A 20,671-nucleotide genomic window follows, 5' to 3' on the forward strand; every position below is an offset into this window, starting at 1 on the left:
GGTTGAAATAGGCTGGATCGTCAGAACTCGCTCTTGATTTCAGTAGAGTTAGATCAGGATTTTGCTTGAGTGTTTTCCTCAGCCTTCTCATGCATACCCAAAATCGGTCCTGGTGCTACTGGTGGCATAGTTGGGGGCAGGAGGGACTCTAACTCGGGTCTGCTGTCCCTTTGGTCTCCGCTCCATGGCATTCGCGCAAGCTAAAGCACTTAGACACTGGGTAGTGCTCCCCTGTCTTTCCATAGTCCCACCATTACAGCTGTAAAGGAGTATTCCATCAATCGCTGCGGAGAAAAAAACTCAAACTGCACCACGAGAGTATGGGACATACTGCATTGTGTTTCTAGACGGGTACAAAACAGTCCCTGTAAAAATAGAGTTATCAGCTGGGTATGTTTGTGCATATGGCTGCAAGCCTCCAGGTGCTGTTAGTTTGGATTCTTTTGTAGCAAAGATGCCTTCAGTTCTTTCAGCTTTCCTGTTTGAGCTTTCTTCAAATCCTTGTAACTTACTCTTAACTTGGAGTGAAAAAACTAAGTTTTTTCCCATCTCTACTGAATCTACAGCTGAAACGTCTGCAGGCCTTATGGCTAATCGGTAAAACATTTCAAGTGTATTGCTGTGGCTTTAGATAGGTTCACTGAGGAGTTCCATTAATGGCTTTTGGGCATTTTTTTGGGATGTGTTAGGGGCAGACTCATCCTTTTCCACAAAAGTGCAGAGATATTTAATTATTAGAATAATAATAGCACTATATTTCCTCCTTCCGCGGAACACCATTCAATAAAGGAAACGGCACTCTCAGTCTGCTGGCATCAACTTTTATTCTTTCCTCTCTCTTTTGCTCTAGAACAACAACAGTGTTTTTGCAGAAGTCTGTTAATCTGCTGAAGTTGAACTTAAAACCGGGTACTGCCTAGCGATATCTATTTGGACAAGTGAGTTTCTAGAGATGTGGACATCGCTATTTGAAAACTTATATTAATGGTTAGTTCTACTGTACTCTAAAAGATTTAGAAAAGAAAAAAATCTTGATTCAGATCATATCTGGAGGTTGTCCTGGTTTGGGTTTATTTGCAGTGTAGCCTTGCAGGCATCATAATCCGTGTCATAATCACAATCTGTATGCTCTAGAGCTCTGTGATCAGTAGTTCGTACCTTGATTGCTCTGCCTCTAGGTCCTCGTGGGAATGCCTCAGTCACTGTTGTCTAGCAGTTTGCTGGATTGCCCCCAAAATATCACCAAACTCATCTTTCTTCCTTCCTGTAATCCTTACAACTCAGTGTTACATCTCCGTTGGCATTCTCCAGTGTTGTCAGGATCTTCGAGCTTTCCACTTAGTGCACTGCGATCTGGAATTTAAATTACGGTTAGTTTGTATTCCAGTCTTCTTACAAATTAAAACCAGATTATGATGTGAGAAGTTTTTTCTAGTAAGTACACAAAGGTATTCTTGGTAGTGGGCTGTATGGAGCATAAAAGAGCAGTTATGTGACTCTGTGGGTATCTGTGCTTAAAAAAAAATATGGTACAGAGACTGAAATGCCTCTTGACAGTCACTTAAAAGAGAGCTGTTCAATCATTCATTAAATCCCACCCTGCTCCTCAGAGCAGGAATAATTCCTGTTTTTACACAAGTGGAAACTGAAGAAGATTAAATGAGCTTCCCAAGGCCATTTTAGGAACAGGTATTACGCTGAATGTTCTATGTTAAGGGTGCGGAGTTCAGCCAGACAACTAGACAATTTGGAAGTTTGCCCTCAATTATTCCCCTTTCCTGTTATCTGCTTTGTTGCAGTCAGTGCCAGGCTTTAGATTCATTGAGCCTCATACAAATGGTGGGCAGCACAGAGACAGCTCAGGTCCTGGGTGCTTGGAGAGGTATAATCTGTCTAAAATAAAGTTCAAATTTAACTGTATAAAAAATTACATCCGCTTCTAGAACAGTAGCAGGACTGAGAGACAGAGAATTATGACTTGAGTTACTATCTGCTTCCCAACATCTTCCTTCAGTAAAGAGACAACAAACTGATCTAAGTGTATGTTTTTTTTGGACGCCAGTTTCTGAACACAATCTTTAGGGTAGCCATATATGTTTTATGTGTCTTCACATGAGAAACGTTGTTACAGAAAGTCCAAATGTATAGTCCATACATGTAATGTCCATTTGGGTAGGCATAGCTAGAGATGTCAACTTCATGTACTCCGCTGCACAGCAGCCGATTCTTGTTTGAGAATGACCTTTTAGACTGACTGGAGGTCTTCAGTTAATGAGCGTTGGCCTCAAGGTGGAAGTGTAAAACTGGCTCCGGGCTAGGCATTTTGACCGGACCAAAATATGTGGCTTTCTGTGCCTTAAGTAGTGCATTTGTAAAATGAAGAACCATGCTTTATAATCACGCTGGAATTTGAAATCTGGTTAACTGGAAGCCCTATGGTATTTTCAGGTTCTTGGACGGCAGCCACTGCAGTTACATAAATGCAAAATATTATTGGAATAGGTAGTAGGTGTCCTTCCTTCCTTAGGAATTGCCCCAATTAAAACGTCAGTTCCTGTCCCTTCCCAAAAGTTCTTTTTAATCTTGTTTTTTTTAAGCTATGACTCAGTTCCCCTGCCATCTCCTCTTCTAGGTTGAATCCAAGGTTGTCCATTTCTTTCCCCTACATGGTCTGAAGCAGTGGATATGATGTATTCTTGTTTACAGAATGCTAAAGCGGAATATTTCTGAGATGTTTACAGGTACTTCCTGCCCCAAAGGAAGAATATAGGATTTCCATCCTCCTCAGCAGTAGCACTTCGGCCTTACTGGAGCCAAGGAACTCAAGCTGTGTGATCTCTCCCTTCCTGTTTCTTTTGCTTGACGCAGCGTGGTAGAGTTGTTTGATGTCTAGAGCGAAGGATACAGAAACTCCAGCTTGCTAAATTCACCACTTATTTCCTTTAGTATGTTCCCTATTAGGAAGCTGTAAGAATTAACCTTTTTTTTTTTTTCCTTCTTTGCAAGTTAACTGAGGTCCAAGATACATTTCAAATATTTAGCAGCTTTTTCTCTTTCATATCAAGAAAGCTGGATTATCCCTCTGAAGGCTGTCTTTTTTCACTTTATGCTTTTATGCCAGTTTGGAATAACTAAACGTTTTCAAACACTTGCATATCTTCATCCAGGGGGCCTTTCCTTCAGCCCTTTCACAGGTGAGCGCTAGGTGGAAGAGGCACCTGAAAAATACTTGAATACTGTGCTTGGAATTTCACTTCATATACTTATTTTCTGCTTAATTTACTTCCTTGTAGAGGGGTTCTGTCTCCATAATTTCTAGGAGTTTCTTTGAGCCCTTCTCAGACTCTAACTTATTGTATCTCTGTCTACTGTTACTGTGTAGTGCTCTGAGCCCGTATTGATCACTGTGAAGCTCCCCATACTAGTGAATGCTGCATTTGGCTGATCCTGCCCCACCCGTCAAATTCTGCATCTCAGCCAAAGAGCCCATGGATGCAAGTAGCAGGATGCAGCTTTCTGAATACTGAGGCTCTGTGTCAAAACTTTCCATGCTAATGGCAAACATTTTCATTATTACTGGTGTCATCATTTGCCATCTGTGGCTGTAGTCAACTTTGTGACAACTCAACATCATTCCTTTCTTAAATGGAAGGTTAAAACTTCAAGTTAAGAATAAGCAACAGGGTAGATGTGTGGAATTGAAGAATCAGTGTATGAGCTGGCTTACGCATTTTTAATCCCAGACCAAGCCTGTTTTCTTCCTGATGTTTGACATTCTTGTACATGTAACAAAAAGACCAACTCAAAACTCCACGAGTATCTCCATGTTTCTCCCCTTGGAGCCACAGTGCTCCTTGACTTCAGCGTTGATATCCCTCAGGGAAGTCTCTTTATATCTAGGTTATAAAAAATGAATCCCTACATCAGCAAAACCTCATCTCCTGTCTTTGTATCAATATCTACATTAGCTTTAGGAATGGGATGCTTAGACTAGTGTTGCCAATATAAATATTGCATATTCATAAATTGTGACTGTATGTGGTATAGAAACTGTGTACATAACACAACTTTGTGGAATAAGGGTTGGCTTGTTGCACCCCTCCAACGTGGCATTTGCATGACACATCAACTGCTTTAATTGCAAGAATAATATAGCAGCTGCCTTGTTTGTTTGACTGACTGCCTCAGCAGTATCTTAACCTTGTGGTAAATGTGGGTCAAGCCTTTAGATAACGTTTCCATTATACTTAAGCAGTCTAAGTAGGGTCCTGAAACATTTTGTGCTGCATGTTTTCTGATTGTTTTTTCTTATCTCGCATGTAAAATAGATTGGTTTGACATTTCCAGAAAGTCTTTCTAAAGCCAGACAGAAAAATAATAGAGAATATTTGATCCTGTTTCTTGGACGGAGATCTATTGCATGAGCTTGAATACTTATATGGGTGTGATTTTGGTCCAGATTCTTTTGGCACTAATACTGATATAATTTGGATTGTTCTATTTAGAATATTCTACGTGATGCATCCTTTCCTTCAAATCTGAGTGCTTCATGCCTTTTTTGTTTTCATAGATCTGACCTTCTATCCAGGCTAGTTCCTGTTCCCTCTTGATACTAAAGGAGGCATTTTGAGCATATTTTGCATGCTACTAGGAAGAAATTAGTAGTGACTATAGCTGACATAAAGAAATTAGGCCTTTATCTCAAGCTCAGCAAGGCGCCAATGTGTGCTTGCAGCCCAGAAAGCCAAATGCATCCTGGGCTGCGTCAAAAGAAGAATCACCGGCAGGCTGAGGGGTGTGATTCTGTACCTCTGCTCTGATGAGACCCCACCTGGAGTACTGCGTCCAGCTCTGGGGCCTCCAACATAAGAAGGATGCAGATGTGTTGGAACGAGTCCAGAGGAGGGCCAGAAAGATGCTCAGTGGGCTGGGGCACCTCTCCTGTGAAGACAGGCTGAGAGAGTTGGGGTTGTTCAGCCTGGAGAAGAGAAGGCTCCAGGGAGAACTTATAGCGGCCTTCCAGTACTTAAAGGGGGCCTGCAGGAAAGATGGGGAGGGACTCTTGATCAGGGAGTGCAGTGATAGGATGAGGGGTTACAGTTTTAAATGGAGGGAGGGGAGATTTAGGTTAGATATTAGGAAGAAATTCTTTGCTGTGAGGGCAGGGAGCCCCTGGCCCAGGTTGCCCAGAGAAGCTGTGGCTGCCCCATCCCTGGAGGGGTTCAAGGCCAGGCTGGACGGGGCTTTGAGCAGCCTGGTCTATGGGAGGTGTCCCTGCCCAGGGCAGGGGGGTTGGAACTACGTGATCTTTAAAGCCCCTTCAACCCAGACCATTCTGTGATGCTGTCTTGCTGCCTGTAATCCTGTATTACTGTTTGCCAGACCATATTGCTGTAGAGTCCACGTTGTAAGTTGTTTAACCCACTTTCAGATTTTATTTCCATCAACTTCATTAATTGCTTGCATGATGTCTTTGTAGAGGTATTAGGACGAGGGAGTCTATATAATTTCAAATGAAGAGCTAATTTGGAAGCTATTGAACTTTTTTTTTTTGGCTGAGACTTGCATCACGCCTCCTAGTACAGTCCAGCTTCCCTGTGTGATGAAGTCAAAGCATCCTTGATAAGCTAAGGTTTAAGTCTTAAGATTTTGCTGCTGTGGAAGAAAGATCTCATTGCAAAATCTTTTCAGTAGTTTGTTTGGAAGAGTTCAGCTGAATTTTATAACAGCACTTAAGTGAACCATGATGTTCGGTTACACTTATCTTTGGTGCATTTTCTATTTTGGAAACTTAAGGTTGAAAACAACATTGACAGAGTATAAGCCTTGGCATGGGCTATGCAGTGTAAAAGATGGAGGATTCAAAGGAAATCCCTGCTGTGAGGGCTTTCCAACACGAAAGGAAAAGGAAGATCCATTTCAGGCTCTAAGGCAAGCTCCAGGATCCTTTTTGGATCTTTTAGAGGCGTATGTATGGGATGGCTCTCAGTGAAGTGTGCTGTCTTGTAGAAATACAACAGGAGAGATTTGAATGCTCCCAAATCTGTCAGTTTGGTGCTGAGGGCCTGTACGCAAGAAGATTGATAACTACCAGGACAACATAGTGTCATCATAACTTAGGTGAAGAGCCATAGCCATGATGATAAAGTGTAAACTTAGCAAAAAAATGTTGACTTTTATGACTTGATCCCTCATCACCAACTGGGACATGGTTTGGATCAGTGATACATAACAACAGACCAGAGAGAGATGGTCCATGTATAGAAGGTAATGCCTAATAAAGGAGAGGCAGATGAAGGCAGTTGGAAACAGCGTACGTGCAGAGGGGCCTTGGGAAATAATGAGACAGAACAGGTTTCTGTATTAGGTAACTTAAATATGTTCTGCATAAGTAGCAAATAGCTGCAATAGTGTTTGGTTGATGAAGTATCAACAAAGCGTATAGTCTCCCTTTCATGACAGATAATAATTTCTATATATTTTCACATTCTTTGTGGCCAGAAAACATTTCAGGATGGCTTCTTTGATGGCTTCTCTTACTGCATCAATGGCCAGAAAAATCAGCTTTCCATCACTAATTAGAAAATACCTCATAAACATCTTCCATTCTTCAATTAATACTGGAGAATTCTTACACTCTCATTCCCATTAGTTTCCTACAAAGTGGGTAAGCTCTTGGCAATGTAATTCTCCATCTGTTTCTTACATGCAAATGCAGCGGTTTCAAAATCCATGACGTGCTGGACCTGCTTTACATTCTGCTCACAAATGCCTGAGTAATGCCATAAAAATGATGTGGAAAAAAATTAAGGTTCTTTTCATGCTGATGCAGAATAATGCACTGTAAGTCAGAGCATTTGGCTAGATTCTGAGGTCAGAAAGGACCATTATGGTCGTGGTGCCAGACCTACTACAGGCCGTAGCATTTTACCTAGTGATTTCCATATGGATTCTGAAAAGTAGGAAATGTGTATTTAAAGGAAAATCCACTCTGGTTTTGAAATGTGTTAACACAGCTCCTCTAAAAGAGATCTCTTAAGCAAGTTTTTATCAAAATGTACAAACTAGGGGATTTTCATGTGAATTTTACTAATATCAATTTTTTAATAACTCATTCTTAGGTGCAATTTATGCTACATAATAAGATGGTGACAAAAAAACAGGACAGAGAAAGATAACTTTAAAATTAGAAAACTCTGAGCTTCAAAATAATTATACAAATCTGGATCACAATGACTCGAAGGAAGAATGAAGGGTGGCTGAGAGCCGTCGGCATCCCCTTTGTGGAGGTGAAAATGATTCTGAACCAAGAGAGGTAACAAGGCAGATAGCGCATGGTTAAAAATGCAAAGAGATGCAATCCTTCCTTGAGTAATGTAATGAGGATCCAGCGGTGGGTATATTTTTGCCAAAAGTCCTCAAGGAGATTGGCGTCTGCAATATTATGTCAGATTATTTTTGGTGGGCTCATATTTTGGGGGCATAATGCCAAATTATATACATGATTTGAGAGGCTTTTGGATTACCGGGGGTTGTCAAAACCGTAGATTTACCGTGTTCTGATGGGATCTGAGGATGGCGTTTTCAGCGACGTCTAACCAGAGCTAATCTCTGTACACAAATGTTCATGTTTGCCATCCTTTTACGTTGTGATTGGTAACACCACACTGCCTTCACAGACAGAGGAGCCACCTTCAGCCTGCGAATGAGGCTTATGTCGAACGTAGTGGAAACTACATCCCCAAAACCATGGCAAGAGTCTGGCTGTGAATGTTGTCTGTATTTTATCAGCCACTGTTTGACATTCAGCCATTTCCGGCATAGGATGAGGCGTTCAGTTCCTCCTCGCTGCACAACAAAGCATATTAGGAGGAAGACGGAAGCAGACAGGCAATAATCCACTCATGGGTGTCTTCCAGCTGAAGGTTAACTTCAGCTTAACTGTTTTTCTCATGGTTTCTTTCGGGTGAATCAGCAGAGGAAACCCAATGTGACCCTCCAGTATTGTCTTTGCTTACAGAAAATGCCACTTGGTTTTGAATGTCTAGGGTTGGGAAACAGATCGGCAAACGCTATCTCCTGTCCAGTCGCAGTATTACCAAGTGTGATCGGTGATTATCATGCGTGATTTTTCCAGACCTTCATATTCTATGGCTTGTAGATGCATAGATAAATTCCCAGTCCCTTAGGAGTCACCAGCAGCTTCGTCCTGAGCTGGAGCCGTTATCAAACACAGTCAACTGCACTGGAGGTCTAAGTGCTTAATTTTATACTGCCTTGAGGGATTTCTGTGATTTCACGGCTTGGTAATCTTTACTGAATAATGATAGACACAGGTTCATTTGCAATGTATTGTAGATTTCCAGATTTTAGTTTAATATATGTAAAAGTCCTTCCTGAAATGTAAATCTGCCATTACAATTTATTTTAATTAAATGAAATTCTATTTGAAAATTAGAAGTAAATATATTAGCAGAAACTTAGAACAAGTAGTGTATTCTTTGCTCCCTGGAAGGATGTGCACAATTCTGAGGAAACTTGGGCAATTCTAGTTTTTGTACAATCTCTCCTGATCCATCCAAAATGCCGTAAGCCTTTTGGATGGAGCACTTAAATTTATTTATTTTTTCAGATTTCTTTGTGGCAGACACTGCTGTTTTTTAAAGGATTGCCCACTGTGCAGTCCGTGCTAGCATGTCTCTAGCGTTATTCTGCAAGTACTTTATCTGAAAGCTTTAAAGCAACATGCACCCAACTTCTTCTAAGTGTCTGCACAGTTAACATAGCAGGACAATTTGGCACTCCTGGAAAAGAGTTGTGAGCCTGAGTGGGATAATTTCCTGCTCCTCTCTGGCAAACTAATCTAATTGCAGGTTATGGCTGTCAACTCCAGTCCTCCTTTTTTTTCCCATCCTTGCCCATCTTGGGCAAAAGCGGGATCTGGCCATTGCCTAGGATATCACTGAGTAACAGAACTTCTAAGAGAGATATCACAAGACTCCAACGTGTCAGTGATTATCTTAGCGTGCAACGTTTGGGAGAGATTTTTTTGACTACTTTAAATCAGCCACAAGTGTGGTCAGTACAGAAGGTGACACTGAATTAGGGTGTCCAGCAGGAACTTTCCATCTTTGCTTTTGCTAAGTGGATTGTCACTCTTCTGCAGTGGAGGATGTGGCCCTTTCTTTGGGGACAGCTATGAATGTTATTAAGCTATTCATCACTGTAGTCACTTCTGGTGGAGTCCCACAGGCTAAGTATAAATTGCCTAAATGTATGTTGTGTAATTACACATCGTGTTAAGAAAGACGGAAAGGAATAAGACTTGTTTTCTCCCCTCCCCATTTTAAATGTGATACCTTTTTGGATCTCCTAGGAAGATTTGATTTTGTTTCTCCTTTCTTAGAGAACTCCATTATGTCCTAGCGTAGATTTTGGTGTCTAGATGTCTTTTTATTAATAAAGAGGCTTCCCCCTTTTAGGATTCCTGGGAACTGCAAGGCATTTTCTCATGAATTTTTGTGTCATGACATTTGACAAGATAAAAATACATATTTAAAAAAAAAAAAAAAAAGAAAAGCCATGTGTTCCTTGGCTTCACCCATGATGGCTGTTTGCCATATTTGTTTATTGGCCTGAAAAGCTGCTTGAAGGACATAAGATCATAGAAATCCCCTTCTCTGTCAGGCGGCTTCTGGGAAGAAGTTCATTTTAAGCTAAACTCCTCAGAATAAGTTAAAATAGAGTAATTCTTTCAGAGATCCACCCTTTTAAATGGAACTCACCCATTGTCTTTTCCTGAGAAATAAAAGCAGCAGGCCCCTAATACCTCCAATCTATGTCGGAAACCCACTCGATGTGTATTTTCTATAGCTGGCCTAACCCTGTTACTTGTTTATACTCTTCTTCCTCCAATTGCCAGCAAGGCTCTTACAGTTCTGTAAGAGACAAAATCAAGCAAATACTAGGGTTTTCCCAAACAGTGTCGTGCCAAGATATTTAGACCCTAATTCCCCCCACATTACGCAACTGTTAATTGGGGAAGATCAGCAGCAGACGGATCTCTACGGGAGATTCAATCCCCGCTTCTCGTAGCGGCACATATGAACTTTGTGAGGTGGTTCGTGGACTCTCCATTTTCATTATTTGGCAGATCCCAAGCAGTTGCTGGGCTGGGAAGAACTATAGCTGATTATCAACCTCAAGGGTCTAAGCAAATATGCCTGCAGTGTCTATTTGTGGAAAGAAAACCTCTTTGCATTCTTACAGCACCAAGTCCTGGGAGTGAGTGCAGATTGAAGAGACCTATACCAGCACGTCCCTGTGCATCATGGACGTCTCTGCAGTTTGTGTTAGGCAGAAATATTAAATCTGAGACTCTTCTGTACTACTGTTGCCAAACTCCTACTACCGGCTACTGTAGCTGTATAGTTGAAAGAATCAAGATGATAAACTGAAGGAAAGAGAAGTCCTTATCGTTGAGCTGCAGAGAGCAATAGCAGGTTATGCTGGTACTGCAGATGTTGAGGAAAAAAGGAAACAGAATGAGCCTGACAAAACAGACTTTTTCAAATGAGGTAGAGTTGGTGTAGAGTTTTTGATCTAGATTAATGTAAAAATGAAGCTTTGTTATTCTGCAATTAAGTGAACCTACCATGTCTCTTCCAAATCAGATCCTGGCTTGAAGTTTCCATCCATGACTTAATGTAATCTTCAGCTTTGCAGAGGTCACATAGACCAGTAAAGTATTGGAAGAATAGAGACTATATCATAAAATGATAAAGCTTCCAGAAATTGTGTGTGTAGAGAGTAAGTTTTGGGATAATTTCTCTCCCAGTTTTGCTTCAGCTCTTCGGCTTTAATGGTCTATCAGCAGCTATTGTCACATCCTCTCCTGTGACTATTCTCTTGATGCTTTCAGAGTCTTTACGATACGACCACAGTAACTGGCACGTAGTATTGCGAGACATGCCCATACCAACTTCTGCACAATCCTCATGCCCATGTTCTTACTGGAGGAATCCGCTTCAGTCCATTCATATGAGAGTGGAACTGGGCTTCTTAACGTGAATGCAATTGTAATTTATACTTATTTTACTGTCCCGTTATTTTGCCAGTGATGTAAAATACAAACGGGTTTGCAGTAACCAACTGAAAGTTAGAAACAAAGAAAAAGTCATTATTTTTCTAAATTGTAATCATATCTTTCTGTCTTACTGGTTAACTTCTATTTAATTACTTTTCTCTAAGTTTCAAATTACCAAGTGGAATCAAATAAATAATGAAAAATTAATGTGAAAAAAATAAGCTCTTTCCATGTCCTGCTAAATGAAAAGAAAGAAAAACAAGGAGTGGTGGCCTGAGGGATCGGGCTTCAAAAACGGTTTCTGATATGTGACACAACCTTTCCTAAGCGTATTTAGTTCTGCTGCTAATAGCATCAAAATTGTTAAAATGGGTTTAAGGGCGTAACCCGTCGTTACTACAGAAGTAACAGTAAGCAAGTAATTAAAATGCACGGCTTTCTTAGGGGAATGGAAAACATTGCAAGACACAGATGTAATCCATTCTTCCGAAGTGCAGTAGTCTGTGTTTAAAACAGAACTTACACTTAAAATACATTAATCTTCTCTAATAAAATGAGAGTGAGCTTTGGTATTGATAGTCTAATCTATTGCTTAGGATTTACTGGTAGAAACCAAGTGAAACCAGGCAAAAAAATCTTCACTAGAAGTCAGTCCATCTGGGGCTGGAAAGTAACAAGAATGGTCTACATAATGGGGAAAAGCTGAAGGCCAGCCAGGGCATCAAAAGGTAGATCATGTTGTCACAGCAAATTTTTGAGTCCTCAAAACCCTGTCCTCTCCCCGGGAGAAGGTTGGACAACAGTATCACCGCTTGGTGCTCTTTGGAATTATGGCCGCAAACTCTGGGGTCTGATATGTGTATAGGGTTTAACATAAACCTGTTCTATGGTGACACGTAGGAGGGGAGGTCTGTACACATCAGCATCAGCCTGCTTCCACCTCATTATTTCCGCAAAATGGTTATTTCCATCCTGGTAATTATTTGAGAACTTTCAACTGAAATGTGGGAACACACAGGTCTCTTCTCCCAAGCTTACGTTACGTTTCCAGGACATTCCTTATAACCATGGTCTGGAATTTGTCATCAATTTCAATAAGTACAGGATAAAATTGAAATAAAATGATTTTTTTTTTTTACATTGACCTTGACCTTGTTTTCTCTCTCAGTTACTCTTGATTGCCTGTTGGTTGTCCTCCATTATTTGTGTTGAAGTGACAAAAGAGGAGGGAACAGCTATTAACACTAACAGATGAAGACTCTGGTTGCAGAGGATGAAGGAGGTAGGAGGGAGGCAACAGTGTTGAAAAGCAGCAAGCTGGAAAAAAAAAAAAAAAGACGACTTTGATAACAGTGCATAATAAATTTGTGGTTCTTGTTCTCCTTATGTTTCTGAGGACCGAGATTTAGTAGGATTCCATTTCTAAGGCTAATGAGAGTGTTCACAATTAAAAGAGCAGGGATGAAAGAAAATCATGTTTATAGAGTCAGGGTACAAGCCAAATATGTTTTTTGGGGCAGCATAAGGAGGAATGTGGCTCGCTCTCAACATTTTTCCAATGTTTGTCTCCTCTGGAATATCTTGCACCTTCCTCTCAAGTGCTTGTGTCGGTCGTGGTGTGATCGTGCCAGATGGATCGCTGGTCCAGTCTGGGTTCCTGTAATTGTCTATTTATGTGAACCACTATTTAGGGTTTGGTTTCAGTTTAAATGATTTGGAACAAAGCTGTTATTTTGGTTTTAGAATTAAAGATTATGAATAAATTAATTTGCTCTGTCTGCCTAACTTAATCTGTTGGACTGCCCATAACTAGGCAGTTTGGAAAGCAGAGAAATGGCAGCACCCACGCTGTTACTTACCCTTCTGGACAGGAGCCCCTTTTAGATTAATAATTTAATACCAGACAGAGCAATTTATCGAGGGAAGGAGAGGATTCTGGTTCTCTCTCTAGCACACAGAATTCCTTTTACTACATGCACAGTCTACATCCATCCAGGAAACAATTGTGGAACCTGGAACTGTCCTAAGCAAACCAGGAGATCTGGTCGTATTAAACTCTAATACTGAAATTTTCCACTGTAACTTAATTCCACTTTGGCTTGCCAGAAGCTTCAATCGCTGTTTGATTGTTTTCGTGTATTTATTCTGCAGTGCTCTTGACCATAGTAAAGAGTAATTTAAAAATATATGGATGTGAAAGAGCAGAGGATTATAAACCAAGGTAATATTTGTTCAAAAATAGCATAATATGTCCAGGGATTTCAAGCCATTTTACAGCTATTAGTGAGCTTTGCCTGACAACGAATTGATAGGGTGAGAAATCATTATTGTAAAGAACTCCTGCAGTGGTTAGGTGCTGTATGAAAATAAATGTCCCTTTACTTCGTCCTAAAGGCAGATGAATAAACTAAGCTTTTTACACATGCAGCGGGATAATTTTTAAAATCCCTCTGCCTAGTAGCCAGCCTGAGGTCAAAATCAGGTTTCCCGTCTGCTAGTGCTCGGTCGAAGTATAGGGAGTTAATTTAGCTCAAAGATGTCTGGGTAAATCTATAGGAAGGAAGTTTGCAGACAGGAAGGAGGGGTGTGGATGGGAAAGGCTTGCCCCGTGCTGGGCTGCATTGAATGCGGTCTCAAATCACAGCGCATGGATAAGAAAGAATTTAGAAATTAATGTACAATCTTGAGAATTAAATTCTCTATCTAGCGACCTTAAAGTCTGGCAGCTGTTCTGGAGCTGATAAGGAGGGGACCCGCTGAAACGTTCCCATGGAACGCTCTCGTCCCTGGCTGGCATTACGGCGAGTTACAGAGCATGAATCAGAATCTAATTCTGTCAACCAGTGATGGGGCCTGAGAGGCGCTGGCCTGTGCGTTAACCGAACAATACGCTCTGTTGAGTTATGGGAATCGTAGAGTCCCTTTTTCTTTTTTTTTTTTTTCTCCCCCCCCACCCTCCCCCCCCCCGTCTGTTTTTCCCACACTGCCTCCTGTCCTTTTCATTCCAAAGCATGCAGTGCGTAAATACATATGTGCATTAGCTCATGTGTATAGTATATCAAAGTGCATTTTAAAATGACTTAGCATAACAGCGTTATCGCACAAAGTAGAAGCAGCCCAATACCACATAACATATTGACTGTGTTTTTGACAGTAGGGCTCCAAGTATAACAAAATCATATGTCTTGTTTTATGGGTGGGCAGATCTTAAAAAGCTCAGCCTGCGAAGGGGGTGAGTTAAAAGTGAATCTCCTCCCTCCACCCCCTTCCCCTTAAGTTTTTCGATCCACTCAGGTTCGGTGTCATCGTGCAAGCCAGCCTTTTATTGTGTGTGACAAAGTAAACATCAGCGTGGTGGCAGAGAGTAAAAATGCTGTGGGAGAAATCATTTGGTTTACTTTAACTTCACAGAAACCAAACTGTACGAAATTGAAAATGTTCAATTTGCTCTGCCCGAAGCCAAGTGCCAGAGACACGTTAAAACATCTGTTTGCACTTATAACATGATTGACTTTGCCAATGATAAAATGGATTCTAATATGATAATTTAAGTGCCCGAAGAGGTGATATTAAATAGTTTGCTATTTTTGCCCCAGGTCGCTAATCATTCGAGTCCTAATCTGAAGCTCCCTGAAGTCAGAGGGTATCTTCTCGCTGTCAGGCTTTGGGTGAGGTACATTTCTTCCTGGGGGCTATATAAATGTGCTTAAACACATCGCCGTTAACACAGCAGCTCTGCTGGGTAAGGATTCATGCTAAACAGAATTTCTGGTGAGGCTTCAGCAGTATTGACTTCCTCTGTTTTAAATGAATCAAAATGCACAAAGGAGAAGCCGTGGCATGGTATCTTACTGTATATGAAAATACTAAATTGGGGAAAATGTAATTGAAACTTTATTTTCGTTTGCCTCAAAGTTGGATGAGGCTCAGTAATTCATTTGAAAATATGAATAAATTTGACATCAAATCTGCGCTCCCACTTTGGGACCTGCTGTTCAAAAATTACTGTACTACTGCTACAAATACTTACCAGCCTAAATTCTCTAAATGTGCAAGGACTTAATGAGAGAGTTACTATACTTCTAACGCTTCCTGATTGCTCTACAATAGCAGTTAATGGAGCCTCAGATCACTGCCCAACGTAACCATCTTTCAGCAGAAATTGCATTGGGACAAATATTATATTATCCATGTTTTCACGTGATAGAACCAGGTACAGTTTTGTGTTCTTTCACAAATGTCTAGATGTAGTCAGTCTCTGCTGCGGCCACCTAGTCTTATTTAGTTTTGCTAGTCTGGGGCCTGCGAACAAAGTTTCTGAAGGCTCTGTCCTACGCATACATATCTTGAGGTGAGGTTGTTCTGCAACCTTTCTCGAAATGGGAATCACTAATTTGGATCTTTCTTCTACCTAGCTATACATTTTAACAAGATTTATAGGAACAATGAGTTGTTCTTGGCCCTCTATTAAATGAAGTTAAAATTAAAGAACGGGTTCAAAACTTACTAGGGAGACAGAAAGTTCATAATCAGTTATCTAAGCCCCTTTCCACAAGAAACCAGGCTGGAAATCCCATCATAAAGGCCTTCCTCCAAATATGCTTGCTTCAGCCTGTTCTTCTCTTTGGGATGAAAGATGATGAATGAATTGTATCACATCTTGTGCCTAGTTCTGAAGGCGTTTTGGATTAACAGTGAATCATCATGCTATAATGGGAACATACGGCTTAACGTTACGTTCTTGAGACAGGTTTTTGGATCGAAGTATCTTGTTATGGATACTGTTCTGTAATGGAAACCTAACACCTAATTGCTGCACCGATAGTAATAATAGATCTTCAGCCCGTAATGAGTGCATCAAGCTGATGTTGTAGAAAGAAACTTTTTCATACACGTTCAGTAGGTAGTTTTTTATGCGATCATTTCTCTCTGCCGAAGATTTTGCCTGGTCCGACAGTCTTCAGTTAGCAGAGCTCCAGCAAATTTTCTGTAAGTAGATAATACTTAGAGGTTGGCTCTTTCTAGAGGTGATTTAATTGACGAACAATCAGATAACACCAGTCGTTTCCTGGGGAGACGGTGTACCCCGTTTGTCTCATGTTTCATCTTTTGGCTTTACACGCTCTGTCATCTGCAGATCACTTCCTGATTTTCTTTCTTTTGACCGGTCTTCTCTATTTATGCTGTAAGCTTTTAATTTGTTGGACTATTTCTTAGCATAGGCTAACCCAATGTGTTTCACAGTGGAGTCCTTATCTCGGATGCATCTCGCAGTGCTGCCATAACAGAAACAGTGGTAAATAGGAATTCATCTGTCTCTAGCCTTGGCTAAAATGGGCCTTCAGCAGACTTGAGGGAACCATAATTCCCCCGGGGGCGGCTTGCTTTCAGAATTTGTATTTCGTTTGTGTACCTATAGATATATCAGTTCTAGGGGTAAAGAAGCTGGGCTTCCCAAAACTAGGCCTAACGTCTGTTCCATCCTCTCAACTATCGTATTAAGGTCAAAATCGGTACTGTCAGCCTCATTTGCTGGACAGGTTTGTGACAGAGAGTTAGGAAACCCCCACGTCTCCTCACCCGTTGACCCCACCGGAACCATGAGTAAATCTAGTTTCCCAGACACTAAGAGGGATACTTGAGTGCGAGAATGTGTGTGATGCTACAAACTTGGTGAAGGCCTGAAAGAGCAAAGTACCACAGGTATTTTTTTTGCTTTTATTTGGCAGAACTGTGTCTGCAGTTTAGAGCAATAGCCTGAGTCTGTTGTTTAAAGATGACGTTATTTAAATATTCATAGGTTTGAATGCCAGAGGGGGCAGTTAGGACTATTCTGGTCTCAATTCTGAGCACAATGCAGAGATGGAATTTCTGATGATTTGGGATGGGGCTGTAACTTCGGCTTGAGCTAAAACATCAGCTTCAGAATGCATCCAACCTTCCGGTAAAGATTTAAAGTGACTGGAGAATCTCTAGGCAGGTTGTTACTCTCCAGTAATACACTGGGCGTTAGTTTTATCTCCCTTTCATCTTCCTCTGTTGTTTAGGCCCAGGGAAAGTTAGACAGTTGGTGCGGACCATCTTCCAGGCCCTTCCTGTGGACAAGATTTTCTCCTAGCTGGAGGCTGCTGGCAAGGCCCTTAGTCCTACTTTAGCAGAATCAGTGCCAAGCACTTTTTTTGGTAGGAGGATGAACTGATCTTCACAGGAGCCAAGCTGGGGAAGCCCCATACAAGCTCCGTAGCAAAAGCCACGGAAATCGGATTTTGATCAGAATGAAACTTTAAAAGGGAACAATCTGGACATAAATTGTTTTCATTCCCCCCCCCCCCCTTTTTTTTAACATGAAGCATCCTTTCTTTATTCCCCACATATTTTCAGAGGGAAATATCTCAGTAAGCAATTACAGGATTTTCTCTAGCATACAGAGATCCTGCAGTGTGATGTTTTTCATCTGGTATGTCTTTGTTACTTTCATTGTGGGCCATTCTGCTGAATAGAAGGCAGACATTACTCAGAATGAGAACGGAGACTGTCTGTTTTTGAGTACTGAAGCTTTATTTAAAATGCATGCTTTGCCAGTGAAGTTTTGTGTGTGCCTCTCTTTTATACTGTAACTCCAGCCCTTCAGATGTGCGTTACAAGGCTGTAATATTGCACAGATCTTTGCCTTCCAACAGGCATTAAAGTTACATTTATTTTTTTTTACTAAGTACACCATGAACAAGTGAAAGAAGAGGGAGATGCTCACAACTGAATCAACTTACCTGCTGCTCTTACAGTGCATAAAATTCAAGTTTCTGCCAAATGTTTGGCAGAAAAGGTGGTACACCTTTCCCCCGCCCGCCCCCCCCCCAAGCAATTCTTCTTGTTCCAATAGAAAAGATATAAATGGAAAAGCTGTAACTAAATAAACCCTGAAACACTTTCATAGCACTTCCACACCTGTTGACCTGCAGAGGGTTTGGCCTTAGCTGCACAGTTGTGTTAGCGTGGACCGTGCCCACGCTAAGGAGTCGGAGTGGTAACGCGCCTCAGCACACACAGAGATGGGCCATCCAAAATGGTTTGTTCAGTCTTGTCCCCTCTTGTCACCAGGGTGCACTCCCACCTGGTGTTTTACTTTCCGTCCTAGGCCATGAAGATGTGCCATTCAGAAGAATTACTGGCCCCAAAAAAAGAGAACCGGGATGCCCTACAGGGACAAACTGAACCTTGCTGCGGATTTCACTGTTTGCTGGAGCCATTGTTGGGACAGTCTGGCAATATAAAATAGCCTGAAAATGGAGAGAAAGTGCCATGATGGCCAAAGTTAAAAAGAAACTATGTGGATATAACTGTTACCAATCTCATCTCCCCTTCTCTGTCTTTTTAAATTATTTTTAAATATTATTTACGTTAAAATTATTATTTGGTGCAACTTTAATATAGACCCCGAGTACAAAGTACAGTTGCCACTGGAACTTGTTTAAATTGAGTTTGTGCATGCTGAGCTTTGCTTTTATTTCTTATGAAAGAGTTCCTTTGCATCCACTATATGTGGAGCTAGAATAAAGGCAACTCTTAGTACAGCGTCCATAGCATAGTAAAATAAAAAATAAAAATTGGGGGTTGTCAGAGTTAGCATCAAGCCAAATGCATGAAGTTGAAGCTCCGTCACTGTCCTGAGAGGGGGTGCAGCCCACACACGGGCAGGTGCGCCTCCCCAGCTGCCTTACGCTTGTGCTTCGCAGCTGATCTGAAGAACAGCATTTCATTAGCAACAGTAATTGTGATGAGAATAATACTGATAGTCACACTAGATTCTCTAACTACTTCGACTCTTCCCTGAGAGCACCAAGCAACGCAATGGATGCTGCTGTCTCTTATGTATTTTTTTAATGTTTTTTTTCTTTTATGCTGTATTGAGACCACAGGTTTATTTTACTTAGGTTGCTGAGTGGTGTCGTATTTTTAGTGAATCTGTTGAGGTCTGCATGAAGCTCTAGCCGGTAATAGCCATCATTGATTTCATTTTGATTTAAAGCTCTTTGAAGTTTAAGAAAGAAACCTTCCTGTCTTTGGCCTGTTTGTGCTCTGTCAAATCCTGAAATCTTCTATTAAGGTGCCATGGATTTACTGGCATAACGGCGATTGAATTTTAGGATATTTCATTCTAAACCCAAAGACTTGGACCAGTTACAGCATTTTAGAAGATGGTTATCGTATTCATGTATCTGAGCGGTCCATATCCTTTTCAGGATACCTGTGTTCGATGGGTGTTTTGGCCTGTGCTTGATCTCAGATAGGTCACTTCAGCTGTGTGACTCATTTTGCTCGCGTGGAGGTGATGAACCTAATCTTTTTCATAGAATGCTCTGAGACCTTTCACACAAAAATGCCGTCTAGTAGAAAAGTGTTATCTTGGGCAGCCTGAAAACCCAAGGCTGAATTCACCGGGGAGAGGACGTCTAATTCTCGTAGAGGCCAGTGAAGCAGGCAATGTCTAATAAAAATCACAAGTTACAGCACTTGGATTTAGCGCAGGCTATAGTGATTCATGGTCAAAGGTTCCTGGCGCAGTCCATGGTGTTAGCCATGGTGATAGACATCATGTTGCTTAATAATACTACAAGTCAACTTGATTTTGCTTGGCAAAATACAGCGTGTTGCGGGTGATTTCAAGTGCCCACCTTACTTCTGAGTAAACAGATAAAGGATAGGTTAAGAGTTTTTAAAATTATATGTGAGAACGTCAGAACGTTACAGATGAAATGCAATCCTAATAGTAAGACTCAGCCGATATTCCTTAATTCTGAGGTGCAAGGAACTGTTTTTTTACGCTAAATTGGAGAACATGAAGGACTATCAGGAAGTGATGTTTACGGGATACAAACGGGTGTGGGATGCTATCAAGTTTTATTGCCATTCAGTAAAAATGATCGCATTACTCCCAAGTGGCAGATTTGCACATGTAGAGTAGGTTTTGCTCTTGTAAGCAGCAATGAAAGCATTATGCCTCATCCTACGTGTTATGCGTTTTGCCCATGTCTTGCATTTGCGGTACCTCGTCCCCTTGTCATTGGGACATTTTCTGAGCCAACTCCTCCTTTTCCTTTTTATTTATTATGGAAACATTATTACTGGCACAGGCAAAGTTAGCGCAGCACTAATTCAATTTATTTTAAGGTTTCTCTGATAAAGGCATTTATGTGCTGACTCTTCTCATCTCGTATATTCTTTTTGCTAGATACGGGCTGAATTTAAACTATGAAGCTACATATCCCCGAACTTTACGTTTTTAAGCCCCGTGATGTCATTTTTAGAATATCTTGTACGCATCTTCACCTGAAGAGCTTAAAAAGCCTATTGAATGATTTTTCTCTTGTGAAGCCAGCTGAGTGTGGAGTCCATGTATCACATTTACAAGACTCCCTTCTGCCGTGAAGGCTGTGTAATCAGGGCTGTGCCGTACACCATGCAATTTAGCATTAACACAGCCTGAAAAGCCCAGCAGACCAGTCCATCTCAGGATTTCAGTATTTTCCTCCTGCTCAGCTGCTCTTTTGCCAGAAAGCCAGCTGTCCCCAACCTTCTCTGTGACCC

General features: G+C 41.2%; 1 long non-coding RNA gene across 1 annotated transcript in view; it reads left to right on the forward strand.

Annotated features, from left to right (window-relative positions):
* Positions 1-20,671, forward strand: part of LOC128907437 (uncharacterized) — a 183,423-nt gene that overhangs the window by 135,138 nt on the left and 27,614 nt on the right. The window lies entirely within an intron of this gene.

Source organism: Rissa tridactyla, chromosome 3 (assembly GCF_028500815.1).
Source record: "Rissa tridactyla isolate bRisTri1 chromosome 3, bRisTri1.patW.cur.20221130, whole genome shotgun sequence".
NCBI classification, from domain to species: Eukaryota; Metazoa; Chordata; class Aves; order Charadriiformes; family Laridae; genus Rissa; species Rissa tridactyla.